Below are 8873 nucleotides of genomic sequence, written 5' to 3' on the forward strand. Positions count from 1 at the left end.
GAATCTGTTCAGAGCGACGTCATGCAAGTTAACAAAGCAGTTAAAGAAGCATAACTGGAGAGTATCTCTATTATATCAGAACAGGAACTAGAAAAGTTGTTCTCAGACCATGAGCTTCACCTTACAAAAGACATGATTCTTCCTGATTCTGAGGTGCTTTCTTCTCATCTTTGCTAGTGGTATTTTCCTGTAGTTTTAATCTGAAATTCTCATCTCTGCTCCTTTTGATCCATAAGCAGTCATGTTGACCTGTTATCCTTGCTTTTAATGTTCCTGTGAGCAACATTTTGTGTTATTATTGTAGGTGCACTTTCTCCATCCAACTCAGTTCCCTAAGCAACAACCGACTTTTGATGCTCCAAAGTTCTCAGGTAATGACAATGTTTAACTTTTTAATTTGTCTTACATTACATGCACATGGATGTATGTTCGTGGACTTAAAGTTGAGTTACAACAACTAAGGGCAAATTACAAATTTTCCAGAAAGTTGAATGCTGCATACAAGTCATGCAGGTGCTTCTCCCATCTTGCTGATTGATCTTGCAAAAGTCTTTCTAATCAGGACATGCTCTTCTATTTGTCAACTTCGATAACACCTGATACACAAAGTCCATTGGCATATTCTCACTACCATCTGCTATATTTTGGATCATCTACAGAATTTAGATTTGAATTTTTCTTGATTTATTTTCTAGTTTTGGTTTTTGTTGAATTACAGTTCTCTATGGGAAAATTGCAGGTCTACAAAGGTGTGGAAAGAGCTGCAGACTGAGGTGGATAAATTACCTGAGGCCTAATCTTAAGAGGCACATTTCACTGCAAGAAGAGAACCTGATAATTGAACTTCATGCAGTTCTAGGCAACAGGTAATCTTTGGTTTAATCATTTCAAGATCAGCTACGCTTTCGCTCTTTCAGGTACTTGAAATTCTGCAAAATGCTGAGGTGTTTTCACGAAATTTCATCCGGTGGTCGCAGATTGCCGCACAGCGGGCCACATGTACACACTGGAAGGTTTGAACTCGAAGATCAACGCTAACATCAAGAACAATTCGATGGAAACCACCAAGGAATTCTTCCTGGAGAGGGAGGAGCCTTTGCTTTGCATGTAAGGAAACTTTTGGAGAATTGAATTCCATCGTGGGGGGCAAAAGCTAATCATTCCTATAAGCAAAATCTCATCCTGTGCATCCTGTACTAATTTATATTTACCTTTCATGGTTGCTTAAATGCTCTAGAATTAAGTTTGACAATCGGGCTTCTACCCATGTTTGCACGTGTGGACACATTGGAAGTCATCACACAAACTACCCATGCTCTAGAATTAAGAATGACTGGTGTCATTATCATAGATGGGAGAGACAACACAATGGAAGTCATTGGTTCTATGTGATTGTTGCCATTTTTCATACATTGGTTTGTTAGTCACCTTGTATCTTCAAGATGTCAAAACACTGTCAAGGTTGAAGATACATTTTTACAAGTATTCATTTAAATATACACACAAACTTATGTATGTGAACGACATGTATCTTCAATCTTGAGAGAGAGGGAGAGGGGGGTGGACAGAAAAACAAAACAAAAGCACAGCCAGAACAACTAAAAAAAGTACAAGGGAACAAGAAGAACAGAGCAAAAACCCAGAACCTGAAACTAATAGGCTTATCTTCTGTTGGAGATCTCAAAATCAGCAGAGTCGCTCTGGCTTTAATAAGATGTATTTATTCATCAATCTTGAAGATGTACTTATAAATCAATTATATCTGACTTTGTCATTTTGGTGTTCCCTGTTTCCAGATCAATCTTTTAACTATTCTTGTCCAGGCTGTCAATGTCAAATTTCATATTGTTTGCATCAGATCTATTATTTCAACTTGGAATTTGTTTGAAGGATTTTTGAAACTTTGCTTTGACACCTATGTTTGCAGTTTCTCCAAAATTATAGCATTAATATCTGCACAGGGAACAGTGATGTGGACTGGGTTCCTTTGACGTTTCTCGTACTTATTTTAAGCTTGGTCCAAGAGCTTCAGATTGCACAGGAAAAATCCACTTATTACATTGCTGATGTCAGAATGGAGACAGAAGCTAGCATGACTACTATACTGGATCACCTGAGTGCACCAACAGATTATACTGTCTTTGAAAAGTTTACTGGGCCTTTTATTCTTATATTGGTATGTAAAGTAGGCAATTGTTGTCCTCATGTTTTCCCCAATATAGCCACTAGTTTTCTTACAATTTGGAAATGATACTAGAGGTGTCATAATTGTGTTTACTGGTATGCAAGAGGAGCTTGTGTCTTTTATGAAATCAGCTTGCTCCATATTTTGGTCCAGCCCTAAGATAAATGACGTGATTCTACCTAGTTCCATAAAAGGAAAGCTAGGAGGCCGAAGTCAATGACGGTTGGTTTCTTCAACAGCTACTTGTGTTGTAAGTTGTATGTTTCTTTTCATTCTGTTAATCTCTATCTGAATTAATTGCATGTTATGATCTGAGCATGAAAGATTCATTGTATTTGTACTTGTCTTCATGAGATACTATAAAGAAATTGGACCATCTCTTACGTTATATTATCTGATAAGTCGAGGCCTTGATACTAGTACATCCATCTCTATTGAGCGTATTTTGGAGGGGGTGACCTTTGCTAATGTGTTGAATTCATTCTAGAGCATCGTGATCTAGGGCTAGACCATGTCTTTTTGTGAAGCCTAATCTGAAGACATGGCCATCAGTGTAACTGTTCTTATTTGGTTTAAGATTATTGTTGCACCAGATATTAGTCTTTATTCCAGTTTTTCTTCTTTATTTTAACTCAATTTTAGCAGATGGAATTACATATGACATTTTTTACTTGAAATTCTAGTAATAAATCAACATCTTTTGTAGGAAAATGATTTCCATAACTGATCATAAAATCCTTTGACCTGGCTGGTAATATCACAGCAGACAAATCAAAGCTTCTCTAGAAAAAATTAATCTTGGTGTCAAATCCTTCATGTGGTTGAATAGATTTTGTCAGTAAAGATGGTTGCGTCCATCTCATCATGGTGTGCACATTTAAAAAATGACGTTTCCCTCGATGCTGCCTTTACTTTCTTACAGAATTTCTCATGGAAAGTTATTTCGTCTATAGCATATGATTCAGAGGTATGCTTAAGTATATATGGGATTTTGTCATGTCTATGTGATTTTGAAGACTGAATTTCCATGAATATTGCTATAATTTTTCATGACCTTCATTCACTGATTGATTTTTGCTTTCAATGTCCCAGAGTAGACTGGAGCAGAAATTCACCTAGCAGCCTATCAAGTGTTGGTGCCTGTTTTGAAAGCATTGTGTCCCTGAGTTGACGAGCGGTTTTGATGAACTGGAAGGTGATCAGTCTGTTTTATATCTGTAGTTGTTTACTCATATTCTTCATTCACTTACCTAGCCAAACAGCTGCATCCTTCAGAAGCTAATTTGAAGAGAGTTTTATTGAATTGGCTTTCAAAGATTAAATGGAAATCTTTAGTAAAATGTCAACCCCCCGCCAAACTTGATGTTCCAATGCTTGATGAGTTTGTTCACGACTACTGTGTTTATAGGGGAATTGTGGATGGTGGCCTTGCACTACCATCAGGTAAACATCATGTTTGAATGATGTCTTTAATCTATAATACATAATTTTTTAATGCGCGTACTTTTCTCATTAATGTTCTGAATTTCAGCATCAAGACTGCAAACCCCTACCAGATCCTCAAAAGTGTACCAGGCGGATCTTGAATCAAGCTATTCGAGAGATTGCTCCTCTCAACATGGATTTTGGAACTGGTAGAAACTCAGATGGTGAAACCTCTGTTAATAATGTTGACATAGAAGGTTCTCAAGAAGTTACTACCGATGTTGTCAGCACTCAAGGCCTTGATGTCGAATTGAGATATGCACATGAGGTAGCAGGCAACCGGGATGATTGTAGCACCAGTGAAACACATCAGTCTGGGACTTGTGGTAGAAGGTCCCCAAGAAGTAGAAGTCATGCAACTGGTGAAAGGAGCAGGTGCAAGAGATGGAGAGGGAGAGTTGAGAGGCTAGAAGTCACTCCTGATTTTTCTTATAATTTTCAAGTCTTATTATTACCATTTTTATGTTTTTTTTTTCTGCATTTTATATTAAAAAAAAATTATATATCACTTTTATAATCTTGGACTTCCAACCAGTGGCTAGGATCATCCAACTGGTCCCATTTTCAAGCCTTGGTTTTTGTAATTGCCATTTTAAAAAGGGATAGAGATTGAATAACAATAATTTGCGTATAGAGATTGAATAAAAATAATTTGTAGGTCTCACCATGAAGTATGTGTATGATATACTACAAGTAATCATTCAAAGGGTTTTAAATTGTTTCTAAAATTCTGTCCTAAAATTTGATCGTTGGCAAGGTTTAAAACCGTTTTTAAAATTTCGTTCCTAAAATATGACTGTTGGCACTAGAACGGTTTAAAACCGTTTCTAAAATTCCATCTCTGAAATTTGAAACGGTACCCAAAACGGTTCTGACCCGTTCCTGTTTTTCTGCGACGCCTCATAGGAAGGGTTTTGAAATGTTTCTGAAGCATTTAGGAACGGTTTAAAACCGTTCCTAAATGACAATTTTGGTCTACTAATACCTTCTCAACAAATTGACCAATATTTGTTGCCAATTCTTCAAATAGGTAGTCTTTAATTCTCAAGAGTTCTTTTGCTTCGTTTTGAATATCATTAGCCTGTTAATACCAGTTTCAAGAAGCAAGTTCAGATCATCTTACACGAGAGTATGACAATGCTTGAAGAAGACCCGTGATGTTACTATTTCATGATAAGGATAGCTAAAGAGGAACCTGGCCACAAGCTGCCCCAGTAGGAGACTGCAGTGCAATTCTTGAAAGAGGCATGGCAACGCGGCTATCCTTAAATAAGGCACAAAAAACGGTGTAAAAGAACTAAGGCGCAATTCTAAAAGGATAATAACACAAATCAAGGTATTATGCTTAACAAGGGTACACTACACCAAAATCATTAAACTGGTACGGTTGGGATTTTGGTTCAGAAACGGCTTTAAGCCGTTCCTGATTTGAAACGGTAATGAACCGTACTAGAATCACTGCTATTATATACATTTTTATTTCCACTGTTTTGTTGGTGTGTCCCAATTGAGCGTTGGATCTTCTTATTTATCATTATTGTGTTTTATTGTTTTATTTTGAAATAGATGGATGGAATGGATTCGATTAGTAACCTCTGAGTGGACCCCACAAGGCCTAAGAGGCACATTGCATCCATCTGCCGCAGACTACCGATTATTTTTAACCTTTTCTTATGCCAAAAGCCCTAAAATCCCTCATTTCACATCCATCGCCGCCTCCGTCTCCCTCTCTCTGTCTCCGTCACCCTCTCCCTCTCTCAATCTCCCTCTCTTTCGATCTCTCAATCATCTTCAAGGACTACGTTACTGGATTTCCGAAGGAAGATGACATGGTCTTAAAGTGCGCTACTTCAAAAATCAAAGTTTTAGAGGGATCAAAATCCATTCTTGTCAAGAATCTCTACCTGTCTTGCGACCCTTGCATGAGAGGTCAAATGTCCAAGCCCTATTCGGTGAGTTACACGAATTCATACTCCTGGATCGGTGACCGGCTTTTGTTATTATTATTATTATTATTATTACTTGTGGGTTTTTGCTCTTTTTTGTTTTTCTTGATGTTTAGACTGACTTTGAAGGAATCAAATTGATTTTTGCGATGTTTGATGGAAAACTCGTTTCTATTTTTCAATTTTCTTTGGCGTTATTTTATTTTTTGTTTTGGGATAGTGATCCAGGTGGGTTAATATGGTGGGAGCAAACCTGGATGGACGAAGCCCCAAATTCACCCAGATTGGAAGATCTTAGCCCTCTGATCATTGGCATTCATTCATTTGAATGTGGGTTGTTGTTGTATTTCTTTTTTTCTCCCCTATTTTCGGATGGGGATTGATCACCTACAACCATCTGTAGTTTAAAACCCGTTATCACTGCTGCTTCCTGTGGAGTTGTCTACTTGATTATTGGATTTACCTCATTTTATGATGCAATCCCAAAAATGAGATAGATATAATGATTGAGTGGACCATTTTTTTGGGATTGCATCCTAAAATGATGTGGAAAAATAGATGGACAGTGTGGATAGTACATAGACATCACGATGGCCCCACAGAGCCCATTTCCTTTGATAGTACCCATTTTCTGTCAGTTTATGCTGACAGTGACAGTACCGAAGAAGCTACTGGTCAGTGCTATGTGGGACCCACCATGATGTACATGTTTGATTCCACACTGTCCATCAATTTTGCCAGTTCATTTTAGGCCACAGGCCCCAAACTGAGGCAGATCCAAATCTCTCAGGTGGACCACACCACAGTAAACAATGATGATTGAACGTCCACAGTTAAAAAACTTCTTGGGAGCCTGAGAAAGATCTAAATCTTAGGTTGACCTTACCATAATATGATGATCATATTTTTTTATTAATAATTTATTCTTTAGCGATTTTCTCAATAACATGATGAAAATACCCTCTTTCATGGTCCTAAGAGGTGGCTATTTGTTATTTGCAATGTCTCCATTCTCTTCCTATTGCAGTTCATCCAATCACCCTGTTGAGTTTGCTACACCGCATGCATGAATGATCTGGTCTTGCGGCGATTGTGGGAGTGCTTGCCTATATCCATGACAAAGATCTCTTTTTTGAGTTCTGCAGGTAAGCTTCTTGGATTTTCAGGCTTTTGTAGTAGTATGGACCTCATGCTGACCTATATGCTTGTTCAGTTTTTCAAATTCATTTTAGATTTTTTCAATGATGCGTAAATTTCAAATTCATTCTAGATATTGTCAATTATGCAAATTCAAGAGCAAGAGAGCTAGCTTGTATCAGGCCTCATTTCCAATTACTAGATATCTTAGAACACATTTCAAAACAGTGTCCTCTTCATTCCCTAATCTGATTGTGAGCTCAATATGTACAAAAAATAACAAAAGCATGGCTCTGTTTTAATTTTTAACTTAACAGGCTGCATGCAATTGAATGTTCGTCCTCAGGAACTTCAATATATGGCTTGCAGAATTTATTTCAGTTGATAGATGTTTTTATTTATTTTTATTTTTTATTTAAGGTTTTTGGATGCAAGTTTCGTATTCTAATTTCTAAGGTCAGTTGTACCTTGTCGCATAGTCAAGATAGTTTCCATCTTCTTCTGTCTATATTACCATAGATTCCAAGTTTTCGCAAAGAACCATCTAGCATTTCCCTTGGTGTTTCTTTCTCTTGCAAAAGTCTTTGTGCTTTTGTTGAGTCCACCAACAAATGTGTATTTTGAGACAAGCAAGCATTTCCCCCTGTGAGCTGAAACTCACTCATGGACGTTTCTTGTGTGTGTGTGCCCACACATGCATGGGGTGGGGAAAGAGAGCGTGTGTACATGTCTATCTATGCATGTATATATGTATGTATATACATATTAAGGAATACCAGTTGATAAAGGGGAAAAACCTCTAAATTCACTTGGTAGGAACTAATTTCCTCATCTGTCCCTACTGTGTGGTCCACTTGAGATTTGGATCTGCTTCATTTTTCAGACCATGTCCTAAAATGAGCTAGAACAGGCTTATGATTGATGGAACAGGCTCTTACTAGGGCGATGAATATCAATTTTAGGGAAAGTGAACTGTGAATTTCCATGTTTATCGACTGACATCATGTGTTTGTGTTTGTTGTCAGTTTCTACGAAAAAAATATATATTTCTGGCTAATCCAAGCTCTTGTTATTTTTCAAGTTGTCTATTTGCAGTCAACCTATCCCATACAAGCCACCACCTTCAGGTATATACACTGCCTCCTCCTCCAAACTTGTGGAAGTGTAACCATTGAAGTAAGTTGTAATGCACTTGTGGCACTGATAACCAAAGAGAGAATTTGTGGTGCATCCATCCATGACTTCAACTAGAGGGCTACTTATTACGGATACCATCTTACACTTTTGTCATTTAGAACTGGTTATTGTAATTCAAGATTCAATAATGCATCTGATGAAGGCCTTAGTTATTATTTCACTACGGATTTAAGAAAAAGGTAATGGGAGGATCCAAGAACCTCTAACAAACTTAGTTCCATACCTGTAATGGCAAGGAACCTCTAACATCTATTTCATGATTGGCATTCTTCTCAGGTGGGGAAGTTCATACAGCTTATGTTAATAAGTAGAAAGAAAGAAAAAGAAAATAAGAAGTAGAAAGAAAGAAATAAAAGTACCTTATACCTCAATTCATGTGTGAAAGCATAAGAGTGAGAATATACATGAGTCTTTCTTTTGCAGGCCGTGAGGCAGTTGGAATGGTGACAGCTGTGGGACCTGGACTGACTGGCATAAAAGTGGGGGATGTCATTGCTTATGCGGGAAACCCAATGGGATCTTACACTCAAGAACAAAAAGGCCATTTAGGAACGAGTAGGTCTTTGGTTCTGAAACGGCTTAAAACCGTATCAAATTTGGAACCGCCAGCACCAAACCTAAATCCCTCTTTTTCAGTGTTGATCAGCAGATGGTTGGTTGTCCAGTTGCTTTGTGGTCCTGCAGTCTTTGGTATTTTTCAATGGCTCTGATTTACTTATTAGTTTGTGATTGCACGAGCTAATAGGCTTGAATGTCGCAATGTCAATAGTAGAGGTCGAGTCTATTGGTTTGTTTGAGCTTGTTTCCAGTAAAATTCTTATAAAAACAGCTTAAATAAGTATCTTTTAAGAAAAAGTAATTTATTTCAGTCCCCCCCTTTTTTTTTGCTTTTCAAGTTCCAAAAGAAACTTATTTCCTTCATT

The 8873-nt window shown here is 37.5% G+C and overlaps 1 long non-coding RNA gene across 1 annotated transcript; it reads right to left on the reverse strand.

The window, feature by feature from the left end:
- Window positions 1–8078: 8078 nt before the first annotated feature.
- On the reverse strand, window positions 8079–8241 carry LOC131231683 (uncharacterized). The gene is made up of 2 exons (XR_009164510.1): window positions 8198–8241; window positions 8079–8150 (listed from the first exon to the last, which is right to left on the reverse strand). It is a non-coding gene; the product is annotated as an uncharacterized LOC131231683 (long non-coding RNA).
- Between the last annotated feature and the right edge of the window lie 632 nt (window positions 8242–8873).

Source organism: Magnolia sinica, chromosome 17 (assembly GCF_029962835.1).
Source record: "Magnolia sinica isolate HGM2019 chromosome 17, MsV1, whole genome shotgun sequence".
Taxonomy (NCBI): Eukaryota; Viridiplantae; Streptophyta; class Magnoliopsida; order Magnoliales; family Magnoliaceae; genus Magnolia; species Magnolia sinica.